At 31.3% G+C, this 19019-nt stretch overlaps 1 protein-coding gene across 7 annotated transcripts in view; it reads left to right on the top strand.

Annotated features, from left to right (window-relative positions):
* The window catches only part of nAChRalpha4 (nicotinic acetylcholine receptor alpha4), a 252998-nt gene that overhangs the window by 13329 nt on the left and 220650 nt on the right, over nt 1–19019 (top strand). The window lies entirely within an intron of this gene.

Here is a 19019-nt window from a genome sequence, read left to right as displayed (position 1 = left end):
GATAGCATTAGATTTCTCTTATTTGAATGTTTGTCAATATGGCAATAAATAAGTAATATCGTTATTGATACTACTAAAGAATTGTATGTTTAATATTTAAATCTTTATACAGTTTCGTTTAATATTTTTCACACTTCATAAATTGTTTGTAAATATTGTTTCATATAATATGGAAAGCATTTTTAATATTTTAAATGTTATTACAAATGAACAGTTTTATTTTTGACACCTTTAAAACCTCAGCTCTGCAAGTAATTAATACTAAAGCTGTTTTCATACATTTCTCTTTTAATCATTCCGTGGGAAAATTTTGTTCCCATTCATTTGCCTTTGTTAATTTAGCGCTTGCTACGAAGAAAACTGATTGGGTGTTGAGGCACCTGTAGATCGGACGAAATCTCGCGTAATCCGCGTTTCATCACACGTGGAATTACCGACCTGATCGAATGGCAGAAAAACGTCGGACAGTGAATAATTACGTCCGCCCATAAAACTGTATAAAATTCTATTTCACGGCGAACGTAATGCTACCCTATAAAACCTATTTTATATAAATGCACGTACCATTTAAATATTAGAATCTTTTACAATGTAAAGCAGGTTTCAGAACAATAAACGGAGTTAAAAATTTCTTGTTGACATGGTGTTAGAAACAATTTTCTTCTAACAATTTTAGAAGAAATAAATGTTTAATGTAGAAATAATATCGGACAGTTTAAACAATTTTTAAGAGAAATTGGTAAAAACATCATAGTATAGAACTAGAAATGTTTCTTAAATTCTTTCTGCATTTATTAATATTTTATAATTGATTGCACAAAAGACATTAACTAATTAAAATTTACTAGCACGAGACAATTTTGCCTTGTTTTTTGTTTCTACTGTCATCCAATCCATTATTCAAAGAATTTATGACTGGAGAAAGAATAATTAATTATATTTAATTATAACAATTAGTCACAATTAATTATATCTCAATATACAAAAGGTGATATAGTACAAAAGTTTTGCATGCCATTCGTACCACGCTCTTTCAATTTAATTTTCATATTATAGTTCAATTAGAAACATTTCAACGCGAAAAGATTTTATAAAATGAATCGACAAGAAAATAAGGGTCGAAAGTTAATAGAAAGAACGTTTCAAAAGCAGCAGCAAATAGATTTGCGAAAAACGATCTAACAAAAAACAACGCTGCCTAAATGCGACGCTAAAAAACTGCTGACACGATCTTTATTCTTCAAAAGTGTGTAATCTTAGGAAGTTATTGAAGGATATATTCGGTCGGAGTTTCGGTTAGAGAATATTCGGATCTACATACATACCGTATGCAGCTATTTGCGATGCTAGCGTGGATAGAGGAGGCTGGTTTCCATTGCGGAGATGATCTATCATAAGCAGTGCACTTTATATGCAACCCTCGCGATGTACGGGCCAGGTATTCGCAACAGGAACGTAGTGGGGTTGAAGTTCTCGAGGACTTCCGATTGAATTCCATCAGAGTTCATTATGGGGTATTAGGGAGTCCCTGTGGCGAGGTGATCCATTGATCACGATTCGCGCTCGGAAGTTTGGGCCGAGGAAACGATTGGTGGGAATTCGAAGATTTTACGGACGTGAAAAATGTTCGAGTGATTAGTGGAGGCGTAACTTACGTTCCGTAGGAAGAATTGTAAACTATTTCACTTGGGAGTTCAGTAACGACTTGAGTGATTTTTATTGGGATTTTAAAAGTGTCAATTGCGAGTTATTGCTTCTATGCGAAACACAATTTAGAATGTATTAATGATTGTGTTTTCTGCAAATTTATTCGGTTAAATTTATTCATTTTAAGCAACTTATCGTTAACATTAACTTGGTACTTGTTGAAGTATTATCATAACTTATTAAAGTAGTTTAACTAATGTTTGATAGTAGTGGAATATGCGTAGAACAATATATTATAGAATTAAATTGAAATAATTATTACTTTTACACTGGCATCAGTACAGTTTTGTGAATTATGACATAGGATAATTAAACTTATCCAATTCATTAAATTCATAATTGATAAATAAGATAATTCCTTTCACAAGTAATTATCGAGCACTAACAGAATCACACTATCTCCATAAAAAATCAATACTTCATCCACAATGTAAAATCACATTGCAATAATATTTTTTATTCTCGAGAACAATCTATCGATATTAAGATTAAGAAGAACACATTATAGTATTTAATAGTTTTCAGTTTTAACCGATACTTGTAATTCAATTCATTTAATATCTATAACATAAATAGCGAATCAAATTTATAATTACACTAAGTATTCACAAACAATCACACTATCCCCATAAAATATCAATAATTTTAATCCCCGTCAATGTCACCCGATCGTCTCTATTGTGACATCAATAACGCAATTCGAGTCACTAACATCCGCACCAACCACCGCATTGCGTTGATATAACCCCGCAGTGTGGCAAAATTTTCGATGACGAAGTGGTGAAACAGTGTCGCGGCAAATATTTGTTTGTTTTACTTGTGACCCTCGTGGAAACTCTACCAATGCATACACACGTTAAAAGTGCTCGAGCGAGGAAAGCCCGTAGGGGGTAAGAAAAGTAGGTAAAAAGAGTGGGAGAAAGAGAGGAAAAACAGAGGCGGGAAGAGAGGGGGGTGTAAGAACGCGAGAGACAGGTGTATTGCCGAGGGAAATGTAAACAAAGAACGTTTTCCGAACGTGTCAGCTGAATGAGCAATGGTTATGGCGAAAGTTCCTCCAACGGTGTAGGTCCGCGCGAGTATCGCGAATGCAACCGTGCATTCCCAGATTGTCGACTATTTGTCAGAAGAAGTTTCTGTAAGCTCCCGGTATCGTATTCTCACAGAAAGACCGACACCTGTGAAAATACGTCTATATCAACGAGAAACGTACCCTATCGATTATGGCAGAAAATTCTATCGGAAATTTATATCCCTGTCTGGCGAACGCGATCCTGTTGTTGAATTTCCTGCGGAATTCATGGAAGAGCGTGATAAAAATTCTCTTCGAAGTATATTAAATAAGTACGCGAAATGATCCGAGGAGTACGTATAATAATTCAGTATGATAATGCCGGGGCTGATCAATCTAATAAGAAAGTGGTACGAATCGATTGTGAATTATTATTGTACGAAATTTTTGGGTCACCTTTGATAGATGTTTAGAATTTGTAAGAGAATATAAAATATTTATTAATGTTTTTTATGGTGTTGTTTGTGAATTGTTTCCAATAAGAAATTTCGTTTTCTTTTGTGTTATTTATATATATTGGGTGGTTTTGGAGATAATGGAAGTGATTTAGTTATGTTTCTGGATTTATAAAATCACAGTATTGTCTTTAGATGTGTAGCCAGATATTTGATTTTCGTGAATATTACTGAGAAATCAATTCAAATTCGATTGCATATGTTTGTATAGATATTACATGATATAGATTTTATAATTAAAACTTAAAATTTTACTTAAAATGGCTTTTCTTATCATCTATTAATTTTTTGTAATAGTTGTGAGTCTCAATGTTTGCACTTCGTGAAATAACAGTGACACATTATTAATATTTTCTTTTCGCATTAAATTCATCTATGTAGTGATTAAATATATTTTCAATTATAATTATATTAACACTACGGGTTTAATATTTAATAAAATATTGAACTTTTACTTACATAAGTGTTTATAGAAAAACGAGTTGCATGCTCTATATCAGTACCACCTTTTATTTTTACAAAATTTTAATGATATTGCATAAACTCTTAAAAATGCAGAAGAAGTTGTCGCGATGAAAAGTTTTTCTTATTACCATACATTTTTAAGGTACTTATGAAAATTGTTTTCCTATTTCTTCTTCACTACGACAAATCTTTTTACGCCGTAAATATAAATATAGGGTAATCCCGAGTGAGATGGTTTGATCTCATTTAGATTTTCAAATATCTATATTTTCAATTGTTTTTAGTGGTACACTGAATTTGCACTGACAAGTCTATTTAACTGTTTTCCTTATATGTATTTCGTTTAAAAAATATATTTTTTTTCTGTTAGGTTGTCGAATTATTTATTCGGGGAATATACAAAGTGAATAGAATATATTTATTTAAATAGTAAAAACAATGAACACGTTTAACAGAATACCAGGTCGCATCGCTATAATTAGAACATAATATACTGAAAACCAAATTCATACAGTATATCAAACCTCGCATTGAATAAAATATTCATACATCGAATTTCTAACATAGGTATTGACACGTTGAATGCCGCGCGATTTCATAGAGCAAAATGCACGAAATGAAAAAGAGATATAATATCGAATTATTGAATTGAATTGTATTATTGTCAGTGCACGTTTATCTTCTTGAATGTCACAACACTAGGTTATATTATTTATAATATAGAAATGTTTTCAAATAGTCACTGTTTACATGAGGGAATTACTAGTCACTAGCAATAATTAATAGTAACTAATTAATCACTGGTAACACCCATGGCATTTAACGCGTTAATGATATTTATGCTATAATAGTTCTTTTAAAACAGTAGGTTATCTTTCCCCTATTTACCCTATGCAACAGGAATAAAATTATCTATGCAACATTTTTCAACTACGTAATTTTGTATAAATATCGATTAAAAATTCGTTTACATTAATTAACTGTTGCCCGTGTGCTTACTAAACTGACTACTACGAATAACGTGCAGGTGTTAAAACGTTTTAATCGTACCTATCATAGTCACATTTTACAGTCGCCATTATTAATGAAGTTCCGCTTTACGAATATTTTGATGTAGGCACAGACGATGCGCCAGGCAGTATTTAATCGAGCCCGAGGATGATTTAATTTGATTTGCTGGACGAAGCGTACGATCCACTGGGGTTACCATAGATAGTTACCGAACAGGTGCTGGCGTATTTGGTTCATTTACCATGCGGTTAATGATATCCGTGGGGGCGCTAGTCCCAGCTCCCAATGGACTTACCTTTTAATGATTTGCGTTTCAGTAAATTGAAAATTGTCAACGTCGAGATGCGTCGTTAAGAACTATAACGCTATTTACTCGTTCACTTTGGAATTTAGTTTAAAAAATCTTTCGTTTTATGCGCAGTAAAGTAAAGAACTGATAGGTGTACGCGCCACACGTAGGACGAATTCACCTAGGGTATATTTTAATGAAAAACCAAAGCAAAACAAAGAAGAATTACATGTTTATATGAAAATATAAAGAATTACAAAAGAGTAATTTTGCAAGTTATTAGAAAAACAGTTCATGTTGTAATTGTTTAAATATCTAAATTTGATACGAAATAAATATACATTAATTTTAGTTTATTTTTTAATGGAAAAAATCAGTTGGAAAATGATTGAAGTATTTTATTATCAAGTTACCTCTATCGAATCTGAGGGAAGGCAATGAGCAATATTTCGTCGGAAGTTGTTATTTCTGGTATCAGGAATCGGTAATGGAAAATGCATTTACCCTGTACAAGTATAATATCCACTTTTTAACTGAGTTTCTTTAAAGCTATAGAAACAATCCTATATTTCGCGTAATACAGACATTTATAGCGTTTTAAAAACAAAACATCATATATTTAATTAATTTATTTTTATTTTAAGGTTGATAAACTACAGAAATACAAATCTATTATTGAATTTCGTACACAAAACTTCTAGAAATTAATCGAAAATACCTGATATCTTATAACTACGTAAATATCTTCTTTAAGTGCTATTAGTTGTTTTTTTTGCGATAATTATCGACGCTATAGCAATCCAGTGTCCTCGCTTGGCACTTGTCTTTGTGAAACTTCTTCTTTGACGTTGTGTTCAATGTTTTGTACAAGTTCTTACACGTAAGTAACTCTGATTTTGTACTGCGACGTACGTAACTCCAAACACAATAGAATTTTCCTTGGAACTTGGGAATTCTTCCATAATTAATGAAAAACTAGAAGAAGTCGAAAACTGTAACTTTTGCAAACTGATTATTACCAGAGAGTCGAGACCGAAGCAATTACTTAGTAGCTTCTGACTAAATGAAATAATTATAGTGTCTAACTGCATTGATAAGTTACTACGTTAAATTCTGTAGATCTTCTATTTATAAATATCTATCGAAATAGTACCACTATAATTTTTTTCGAAATTGAAATAATGGCCGTCAGTTTCAGCGATTCCACTTCTCTGTCAAGAGTTGGATTCCACACCGGAAAAATGCAGTTTCTTTGAAGGCGAAGTAGTTATCGACCCAATTTCTCACTTCATCGAGATTTTTGAAGTATGTACTGTTCATTCAGACAGTACTGCATCGAACTGCACAGATAATAGTCCCAAGATGCGTTATCTATAAAATGAGAACAAAATTCATATCTTAACTTCAATATGATTTTGACGGTAATTTCAAATAATAATATGTAAATGAATTGATACTAATATCTTTAACCCCTCAGGGACAAAATCAATAGGGAATATTAACTCTGATACTGTATCCAGACTCTTTATTTTCTTTATTATATAATTATCATTTTTTGTATTATAAAGTTAGAGGTAACTATGAAACAATATCAAAAAATCTACATTATGAATGAATCAGAGCCGCTCCTTTAAAGAAGAAAGAAGGATTTGAAAGAATTAAAATAAAAAACCAAAAATTGGGCATTGTTCTTAACACTAGAACAAGCACACGATTCCAGTTTTCTAGTTTGATAATTATTGATATCTAAAAAGCGTTTCAAATCCGAAATGATTTGAAAAATAGATAGCTTCACTCGCATACTGTAATAAATATATAAAAAAAAACCAAAAAAATCTATCGTTACAATTTTTATAAGGATTACATATTGATCACATTAATCGCTCGGTAGTTTTAGTGCCAGCAAAAGGTTAAACAATAATAAAAACCAAGCATTATCAAGTTACAACATGATTTTCGACCAATTTGACTCTATTAACACTAAAATTACAGAGTACTTAAATTAACTTTCTGAAATTCCTCTATAGAAATTTCAAGGGTACATCTATTCAGACTTTAATAGATTTAAAATTCAGTTTGCGTATTGTTACATCAATTTCTTTAATAATTTCCCAGAGAAACATCTGTTACCTTTTTTATAAATGCAAAACAAAGAAATCAGGAATGCGTCATTTTGACCCGTCTTCTAGTTCTAGTATTAACAGATATTGTCTTCCGATAATTCCTTGTATATTATAATTAATTTTTGACTACAGTGTTTGAGTCTTAACAGTTTCATCACACTTCAGAAGTTGACAATAAACTGCGCCGTTTTCACTCCACTGTGCATAGAGAAGAGCGATCCCCTGAACTTAGTTAACGACCTAATCGTATTTACGATCTCTCTCAACCAATATTCACGAAATTATTTCGTTCCGGCTACGGTTGAACCTGACACGCTACCGATAATATTGGTTAAGGACCCCATTAAAACTGAAATGAACCTCGGTGTTATGAACAATATATATCTCTCATTGTGTCATTATATACATGGTACCCTGATCGGTGCTGTCACGAAATGTTACTTTGCTTAACGCATTGCGTGCGATATACTGTGATTGGAAACTCAAAATCAAAGGAGATCGCCTACTGGGTGTTAACTCTTTGCACTTCAGAAGTTTTTCACTAGAAATATTCAATACTTTTTACTGAAATGTAGATGAGACACAGAGAGAAGTATATGACATATAGATACATTTTTTGCAACTAACTTACTAATCTTTATAATTAATAATATATGATAATTTTTCTAAGCATTGTACAATGAATCAATGTGTGAAATACTGAAAAAAATGATTTTGTTGTTTAACATTAAACCCACAGCAACGGGTCAAATTACTGGTTTTTAAATTTGATTAAAAAGTTTGCTTTATTTCGTTCATTTGACTTTATATCAATTCCTATATTATCCAATTGATCAGGTTTTCAATTTTTAGCTTTTTCTTTGTTTCTGTTTTAACTAAGAAAAGTTTATTGTCTAGCTTGTTTAATTTATTTTGTAACCAGTTATTTGTTTGGCTATGGTAAGATTAGATATAATGGATATTTCATCTAATATTTTAGATAAGTTTACTGGTCAAAAGTGTTTTATTCATCTCAATTTTTCAAAATAAAAACATTAAGCAACAAAACTTTTTTATTTCAATATTTGACATGTCGATACATTGCATAAAATTTAGTATTAAATCTCAAATTTTATAATGTTGCTGTATCAAAATTACAGAGTTAATCTTTTGATTGGGAAAATGATGTGGTCACCCAACAAATTTTGATCAATTCAAAACGTTTGTTTCATATAAAACGTTTATATGAAGAAATTTTATATAAGACGTTTGTCATTTCATTAAACTAACACACGTACTAATGGACACAATTTTACATGTAGTAACTGGATTGACTCTCCTTTCTAAGTTTTTGTTTTGTTTTTAACAAAGCAATTCAGTTTCTGAAAATGAGTATAACGACAAGTCTCAACACAATGCTAATGGTCTTCCGGTAAAGCGTGCTGCAGTCAAAGGGTTAAAGGACCTGGTTGTCATTACTATTTTTGCAATTAAGCGATACGTGTAACTATTTACGTTGTGTGAGTACGTTGTACAGTCGAAGTTACGAGGAAATTTCTTATTGTTCCTCGCATTAGGTTATGGTTAACGAAATCACTGTTTTAGTAAGTTAAAATAAAAAATAAAAATAAAAATAATACATTTTCAGAAGAATAATTTTGATAAAGATGTTCAACTTTTGCATTTATTATTTAATTTTACAAATATTATTGTTTCCAATTTAGTTATAAATTATTAATTAAAAAATTATTAATTATTAATTGAAAAATAAATACTATACAGTAATAGGAAATGTTTACCATAATGGTCGAGTGTCAATGGAACTCCTAAACATATTTCGTAAACCATCGTCACTGATTCACATATTACCATTAAATAATAAATATTTTAATCTAAAACTAATAACTTCAATCTTCCTTTATTTCAATTATCATAGATAGAAGTTAATCTGAAATATTGTTTGAAAAGCTGTTTGACCTGTCAAATAATTCATACAAATTGTCACCATTTGGGTTCCGACTATTTCATCACAAGCATGAATAAATTTTCACAAAATTTCAAATTATTTGGATTCTAAAAACTATATTCTCATTGTTACAGCCATAATACTAACACAAGGAGTATATTTCGCATCATACTGTTCACTTTTGATTTCCCCAAAGAAAATAAGTATTCACCAAAATTGTGCCTCAATTTTTATCGACTTCGAACTATTCGCAACAGCTTAACCTTAATGCGCGGACTAAAAGTGTACAAACTGTCGATAATACGCTGAATCCTAGTGACACTTTTAGTATGAGACCGTCGCCTTGTGATATCGACAGTTGCCTTTATTAATAGTTTATTAACTTGAACGAGAATAGAATAGTTGCACCCGCCGATATTTCAGTTCCAGACGGGATCTATAGATTTGCCGCGCTCTCGACCGAATAATGGCCACCATTGTGCACGAGTTATTTATTGGAGGTATAATATTTGACATTATCGAAGGGTCATGTAAATATCACGGTCCGACGATCCACCATTAAAATTTCAATCGTTGTAGCGTTTCCTGCTCGCCCCGTGAATCATCTGTACAGGCGCGAGTATCGTTAAATTATTGCTATTTACACAGAAATTACTCTATGAATCAAGGAGTGTCTCGCTTCATTGTCCAGGAGGAAATATTTAAGGCAGTCATATTTTACAGCCTCGTTTTCGTTACCAGATCGTGAAATTACCTGCAAAATTTATGAAATGAGATAAAAATGATTAATTCAGAGTTAAATGAAATGAAAAGCGGAACACGACACTGGGAACGGTTATTTCAAATTTTGTTTCGCTAACCTTTTCCAGTGGAATTTTATTAATGAAAATGTTTCTGTGTTCGACTGTGCTGATGAAAAGAATTTTTTTGAACTGCTAATTTCATATGGAACTCGTATATTTAATATACGTGGGGAAAAGTTCGTGCGGACTTAAAGTAAGAAATTCAAATTGTTTGACGTTTCGTAAGGTATACTTTTATCTAACAAAGGGTTATTTGTTATTTCCATAATTTTTCTCTAATGTTTCAATGGAATGCATATCCGGTCGATATAAGAAAACTTTGAGTTTTTCTTGTACAGATTGAAGTAACAATAAGAGAATGTGTAGAATCCAGACATTCATGGTTTATTTCGAAAGTTGAAAATTTGCGATTGACTGATGTAAATACTTCTGAATTATATTTATTAACTGACCGATAAAATAAGTCGCTAGTAACTTTTTTTGTTAACGCGACGTTAAGCCACAAAAAAGGGTGTTTTAGTTTTATGATCGTTTTTTATTTGCATGCTTGTGAAAACGTTTGTTACGAAGATAAGCGATAGTCGCAAGGAATCTGGACAGGGCCATAAGATAGGCAGAGAATCTTTCCATCCAACGTTCCTTACTTTTTAACGAAGCAGGGAAGCATCGTGGGATCCTGCGTGCACTATTTATTCACTTTATTCTTCTCCGTCAACGATATTGAATACACGCCATTTCCTTTTTATGAAAACTCAACGAATGAATTCACTTTCTCGCCTCGTACTCATCACATTGTAGTATTACAGCAATATCAGCATATTTTTCTTTAGAAGTTTCCATTCATATAATCATTCAATTTCTTATTCTTGTTTATTGATGAACGTCATAAAATATCTGCAACGAATTATGTGATTTATTTCTTACTATTCTTTGGAAATTTCCTGTACAAAAAGTATCAAAGAGTGGTAATTAAAAATACAGCACAAAAGCATAGAAGAATGCTTGAATAAAAATACTGAGTTTCACGAAAATATTATAATTTTAATAATATCGTATGAATATTACAAATTTACAGTATTATTAATTTAATAACATACAGACGCAAAATCCTCATGTAATTAATGTCGAAATAACAAAGGTATTATTTGTGAAATCATTTCTTCCCGAAGCCCAATTATTTTTTAAATCTGAGACCAGCAATATATCGCTCGTACAAACAGATTGCAACACAAAGCACAGAAAAATAATGAGAATTGCCATTGAAGCTGACTAATTAAATGTTACAATGAAGTCCCCGCCGTGCCACAGCAATTCAAATGAAAGCATAGGAAAGATATAAAAGAAAGAAGAAAAAACCGTTCGATTATACCGGCTACGTGCACAAGGGGATAACCAGGAAACGAAAGAGGAAAAATAATCTCGGAGAACAATGCCAGTACGTGGAACAAACGAGCAGCCGGCACGCAAACAGAAAAGTCGTCTGACAAACACAGTCAAGCGACCACTTAACCTCCTCCGGTTCGTTTCTACATTCCGCGAAGTCATTAAAATATCATTAAAAATTAATAAACTGCACGTGATTCTTATATTTATGAGTCCCGGCCATTTGAACAAATAATATTCATTATAAATAAGTTCTTGACGTTTCGTATTCATAAGAAACACACGATATTTCGACACGATTTCTTACGTAAAAATAGATTACAGGATATTCTTGATACGAGTGGTGATCTCATAGATATACAGTCGAACTCTCTATAACGCGATTAAAATATTCCGTGTTACAGGGGTTCACATTCACGAATTTCGCGTGGAATTCCCGTTTTTTATACTGGTCCAATCATTTTTACTCTATATTTTAAGTTGCGTCAACCCCATTGAGTCATTGGCAATTGCTTTAAATTATGCAAATGATTATCTATGCATATGATTGTATTATGTATTGATTAGTTGTGGATAGCTGATTAAATTAAATGTACTACTTTGATTTCTTTTAGAAATAGTAATCCTTTGCATTCCAAAGTTTTTCATTAGAAATATTCAACATTTTTTGATGAGATACTGACGACATTTTTTGAAACTGAGTAATGTAAGAAAACATGATAAGTTCAAAGGCAAAGGTATTTTACTTTAATATTTTATATATTGATGAATTATACAGAGGTTAATATTATATATAAGACTATAATTTTGCTGCATTAGATCAAGTGGTGACTGCGAGTCACCTCTCGAGTGTAAAGGGTTAAGTTCCAGTTTCTTGTGGAAAGTCTCACTTTCATTGTTATTTTTTGATGGCTTTCTAATGTTTTCAATGTAATATGTGAGTACATTTCCATTATAAATATATTGATTTTAAGTACGTCTGTAGAACAATGTATTTCTCTACATTTTCCTGAAATTTTAAAAATATTTGTAGGATGAATTTTATTACGTCACATCTCGTTCATTAATCAAACAAGATTATATTTTACTCAGAGTGTAATTAAATTTATCTACCATAATGAAAATTGTACATCAAGCAATATATTTTGTTACATTTTCCAGAGGTTTGTAGAATTTGTTAAAAATAAATTTTATCCTGTCACACGTCGTTCCTTCATCAAACGAGATTATATTTTATTCAAACTGCAAATAAAATTTGGTAAAATAAAAGGGAAAATCATGTGTCAAGATCCGTAATCAAGCAACTAAAAAATATTTATAAATAGGTCAAGTATTGTATAATGAATAGTGTAATATGATTGATTAATTAGTATACTAGTTAATAATGTCATATTTGATCATATTTTTTGGAAACTCCAAATAACCTGCAACATGTTATTGTCATTATATTTATTTGATATCAGGGGGTAACAATTTAAAAATTACAATTTCAATGGTCAAGTATACCACAAGATTTAATATAGTTCTTCTGTATTTGAAATGAAGGAATGGAAATAGTATATTATTATATAATGTTAAAAAATTAAAATAATAAGACGACTACTGCAAGAGAGGTGCGAACTTCATCTGTGATGAAGTGGAATCAAAACATACGGTGTTAAATTGGTTTGCCAAGTTGCGTTCTGGATATACTAGTCCTCAAAATGAGCCTATGCCAGGATGTTCCGCAGAAATTGATGGTAACGCTTTGAAGGTTTAGTAGAACGAACTCCACGTCAAACGATTGGAGAACTAGCAAATGAAATGGGAACTTCGTAGTCTATCATTTGTTGATCTAGGAAGTCTGAGGAAAGTTAGCAAATTACGCATGCGGATTCTAGTAACCTTTCGCAGTCAACAATATTTTTAATTATAAACGTTCATTATGTTCTAAAGAAATATTGACAGTTTAGAACTTATACAAAGAAAGGTATTGCATAAATTAAGGGACAGAACTGTTTTATTTCTGTGTTTTATGTGTTGATACCTTATTCAATATTTGATGTTGAATGTTTCATTTAATCATTTTGTTATGTTGAATCAAATGGTGACTGAGAATTGCCTCTCAAGTGCCAAGGTTAAATCATTCCCTAAGTAATGTCGCTTTTTATTTTACTTTTCAAGATATTTTTTATTATCATTTCTAAAATGGTATTAAGAAATTAATATAATTTTTAATAAGTATTAATTTTTTATACTAGAAGTTAGCATAAAAAACGACCTTACTGCATGGGATACTCTAATACATGTACTAGTTCATGAAAGTATTTAAATATGATACACAATAGAAATAGATAGAAAATATTTAGGATGATAAACATATTAAAATTTGTGCATGTATAATGAATAGAATCCATATGTGGATTATGTCTATAAATTTCATTAAAATCAAACAATATACATCTGAGATGGAGTGATTTATTAGTTATATTATCAATTATCTATAATTACAACACTCTATATACATGTTTCCACGTATATGCAATCAATACGATCAGTGTCTAATCATATTTTCCATTTCTACTTACTATTAACATAACCGGTATTATGTTATAATCCGTTCCTTATTAATCTTCACATATTCCATTACTTAAAGGTATCGATTGAAAAGTAAAGAAAACTTATTAAAAATGTTTGTAAATATTGAAATAAGTAGGAAGAGCTAATTATTTGCTATTATACAAGGAAAGTGGTATTGAAATATACTTGAATCAGTAAAATGTTCGAACATGATTTTTTAAAAATCTAATCAATTCTGCTTCTCAATCTGCGGACAATACGATATAACAGTAAAAACAATGTGAACATTTTCATAAGAATGAGAAGTGATTTTGCTTGAAATAGTTGATTACAATATTACACGGAGATTAATTCAAATTAAATTTTAGCGATGAATTAATGTTACTTATTTAAAGAGCCCAACACTGCCTGCATACATGAAGGGTCATTCCTCTTTCAGAACCAACCGCTTACACTTTAGAAATTAGCAAAACCGTCCGCGTTGAAGACTCGCCAGTCAAATTGGTTTTACCATGGCTGTACCATTCAATGAAGGAGTCTTTATTGCAGATAATGAGTCTTCAACTCTCGTTCACGAAAGAAAATATCATACTAAAAGGTACTCCTTCTGAATATTCCCCTAGATGCACTATTTAACTTTATATATTCTTTTAATTGAGTATATTACACGAGATTAGATTAAAGTACTCATGACAGTAAATGCATTTCTAATCCTTTTTTAACGCATTCTTTTGTTCTACCTGCAGAAAATAGAAAAATTTTGTCCAGTTTGTAAGCTAAAATACAAAGCACATTTGTTAACTTTAGAGCTCCGAGACATTTTCATGGTACTTCTAGTAAAAATTGAAAAATGTCGTTTGATAATATTATATTCTCAGATTTTTTATCTTCTTTGTCAATACAAGTTGTACATGTATTGCACGAATGCTATGAGTAATATTATTCAATTTTTCTCATTAAAATATTTAATAGATAACACGTTTATTTTCTAAAAAAATGTATCATTGTAAATAGTATCATAGCGGAGCCTGTGGAGTTGCAGAACAAAATTTGTGTATCCCCGTAGTGGAGTCCATAAAGGATTAATAATTGCAAAGGATGAATTAATTTTTGGGTATCCAAAGCAAGCTTATAATTGAACATATTGTTTTATCTAATATTATTGAATACCTAGTATACTACATTTTATTCGAACATTTGAAAGTTTAAAACGTTTGTAGAGTTTCTTCAGGCACACCCTCTATGTTTAAAGGCAGGATGTTAGAGCAGAAGACTCATCGCGGCTAAATTGCCTCTGAAATGTCCCATACGACGCCAGAGATAACCTCCTATCGTAGGACGGCAGTCTGTAGCATCTAGCCGTAGGGAGAACGTCGGAAGGATGTTGTACTGGTAATGTGATGGAAAAATAAGGGATGTTCGTTTCCTGATAAAGCTAGTTGACACAACATTGGCCACGGTTGAACTGAATTCACCTGAGAAAAAGGTAGAACTGGCCATTACAGGATTTCACGCGAGCCAGTAATTATTTAATTTAAATCATTCATATAAATACTTAACAAATTTTATTTTCGTTTCTTAATAAATCTAGTTGACACAGAATTGGTATCAGTTGAACTGAATCCAGTCCTGAGAAAAAAGTAGAACTGGGCATTATAGGATTTCACGCGAACCATTAATTATTAAGTTTCAATTATTCATATAAATATTTAACGAATTTGTTAACCTTTAACAGTCAATTTTTGTTGGTTTTTATTTATTATACTTGTTGTAGTTTGAAACATATTTTCTACTTTATTGTATTAAAAGTCATGCCAGTGTTTTTTTTACAATTGATCTATATTCTATTATTTATACAAGAAATTAGTACTATTGATTGATTATCAATCGTTAAGAGTTGTGTATTGGTAAATAAAGTTATCAAGAAATCAGAAAACAAAGATATTTCATATTTTGATGCATAAAGTTAATTATGGATTAATAATTATAATTTTATTTCTTTCTACACTATATATCTCTCTATAATATAAGTTATATATATCGAAATTACTTTCAATTTTAATATTTTATGTGCATATTTCTCACATTAAAATACCCAAACTCTCCTCTAAAGTGATTTGTTGGTTCTGTTCGAAGTTCTCTTCGAAAGAGGAAAAATCATTGTTTGATCAGAAACGTTTGGTCCTTTTGCACGGCGTGTAATTCAGTCAGTTGGGCATATGGCTTGGCGATCCACACAGCGCAGGAATGGTCGGTCCGCATTCGCATGGACTCGGTTCGTGTTTTGCATCCGTTGTCGGTACTATTCAGAGGTAAGCGAGCTTCATTGTCGTCAAAAAACGCACCGTAGATACAGTCTGTTCGTGCTTCCTGTACGTTGTCGATAAACGTCAATAGCATGAAATCAGTTCGCTTTCCTTTGACGTTCATCAAACAGTAAATGATTGTTCTGCGCGGAGAGTTAGTGTCCTTCGTTAGATGACCAAAATTGGGTCTGCATCCGATTCTCCAAGAATCACGGATTTCGCGTATAGTTTCGAACGTTGGACGCGATCAATCAGAAATGGCTACTCTGGATTTCAAACGGATGTTGTACAATATTTTATGACTACTAAGGTATTGAAACCTTGTATATTTTTCTAGTATTAGAATTCTAATCGGTTAGCTTGATTTCGTTGATTGTGTAACAGTTCGGTTTATAATACGATTCCCATTGTTCTTATCCTTCTAAAATAAACGAAATTAGTGAAAAGTCGGAATACATTTTTGATAAATCGCCATTTTTTCTCGCATTATTTTAAATTCTTTAAAAATTATTATTTTTATTTTACCAAAACTACAAGAAAATATATCAACATATCAATAGATGTCACTTAGAAGCAACTAGCTTATACATTACTTTTTCATCTATTATGGTATATTATTTTAAATAGAAAATTACCTTTAATCCTTTGCTTTTTCATTTCTTCCACAATTGTGCTCGTTAGAATAATTTTATTATTAAAAATTTAATAAAAGGCAAGAAGAATTTCACGTTCATGTTACGCCTAGATTTACTTCACAATTTAGCACATGAAAATTTCGGATAGAAATTATCAAATGTAATTGTCATATTCATTTTAGTGCAAAGTAAATGTTATTTTTCTATTACCACGTGATAATTTCTGAAGTAAATCTTTTATGTCTAGGAATATTTTTCTTAACTGTTTTACTACTATTGACGCCTAAAGGCGCTTAAAAATATTGCTCTTATGGCATTATAGGCGCCTGTGGGCGCCTAAAAATATTGCTTTATTAGGTTATTAGATATATTCTGGAAAAACCTTAATATTAATGTCAAATTTTTAGTATGCACGCTAACAATTTAATGCAGAATACAAAGAAATAAATAATATTGCTTTAATGTAGTGGAATTCAGTGTTTCAATTATTTGAATATACTTTCTCAGAAATGCACATCTAACGACAAGTTTTGCTATTCTCGATGTATGTATGTACGTGGCGACCGAATTCCTGCCGTATGGTGCGGTTAGTGCGTCTCAAAGTCTGCCGTAAGCGAAGGGTTAAAAGCTTTTTAATCGTGTAGATCATTTAAATCCATCAAAGGGACTATCTTAAAATCTTTGACGAATTGTAAAGATGAACGCGTCAACGATCTCGACAAGACAGCTGGCTCGCTGATATTACGAGTCGTGGGCACGATCACGTATGCCGTTTCACAGTCGTAAAAAAATATTAGAAATCCTACATTCTTGTCAAGCTGTTCGCCATTGGAACGGTTTTTATCTCTTTGCTGATCCAGTCACGATTTTTTTTTAACATTCTCAAGGTAATATTGAATCTTGGTTTCACATCTGAACCAGTCGATATTAAAAGGAAGTGCATTAAGCAACATTTGTTAACCAAGGTTTTCATTTGCATATTAACACTAGAACTACCAAACATTCGTTAGAACTGACATGTAATCCTTACAAAGTTTGCAACGGTATATTTTTTTTTTCGTTTCTTCAGATATTCTTTATAGTATGTAATTGAAACTATTTATTTTAAACATCATTTCGGATATTCAATACTTTTAAAATATCAATAACTGAAAAATAAGGAAAATTAATGTTAGTAGTATTAGTTAGTTTTATTAGATAGTTTAGTATTAATTAGTAGTGTTAGGTTTCTACGCGGCTAAACAAACTTAAATAATTCTATTTACTTAATAACCGCGAGTTTGTTCGATAAATACGATGCTCAAGCAACTCGTTAACCGGCGCGCAGAATGAGTTTGTAAATTAAATTGGCAGTAACTTTCGGTTTTATTTATTTTTCTCGGAAGGTCAATAAGCCCTGTGATCCTTTCGATATTATACTTTTGTATCGTTGCTTCATTCCCGACACCTTTCACGCGAGCTTTTGCGATCTCGTATAGCTGAGATTGATCCGATACCACGTTTAATACGCATGTTTCTAGTTTTATACGATTGTATAAAATAAAATAAACATGTTTTATTCGTTTTCTTTAAATTTTGTAGCAATAAATAGGTTAATATATAAGTTCATTTCATGTATATAGATTCATTGTACTTCGCTGTTGATTGTTTTCTTTCTGTTGAATATTAATTAATGGAGTGAAATGAGGAAGCGTAGTTCTACGTTTATGACATCAAGAGAAACATACTTAATGAAATATTGACGATCAAAATGAGGAATGATATATGACCCACTAGTATAAATATAATAATAATCTATACCTGTTACTAGGAGATCACTTGATGGCTAGGCTGAAAAATTCGACTGATTCATCAGCTTTCATTTTTCTCACAAGTTTTATTTTTAATTTTTAATTTAAATTTACAGTTGGCTCTGGTGAACCAATCAGCAAATTTGATAATTTGTATATCGCATGCGTGTGGTTAACTTTCACTAGTGTTACCACTTCCTCTTTCTCAGAAGATTCTGTTGGTTTAATTTTCTAATGTCTGATATTTGCAATCACTAATTTATTGTTTGTTAATACGGTTATACATAACCGATCAAAACTATAGAACTGTAAACTAGAAAGACAATTGCATCTGTGCCGTTCTGCTAGAGATCAAGTCATCTCCCAACTGTACATACTTGTATAGAAACATCAGTATTCAGACCAATAACAAAATATTTCACTGCTTTATAAAAACTTGTTTGAGTGCTCAAACTTATATAATGGAGCATTAAAAC

This window comes from Nomia melanderi, chromosome 1 (genome assembly GCF_051020985.1).
Source record: "Nomia melanderi isolate GNS246 chromosome 1, iyNomMela1, whole genome shotgun sequence".
NCBI classification, from domain to species: Eukaryota; Metazoa; Arthropoda; class Insecta; order Hymenoptera; family Halictidae; genus Nomia; species Nomia melanderi.
This window is presented reverse-complemented; position numbering and strand designations above follow the sequence as displayed.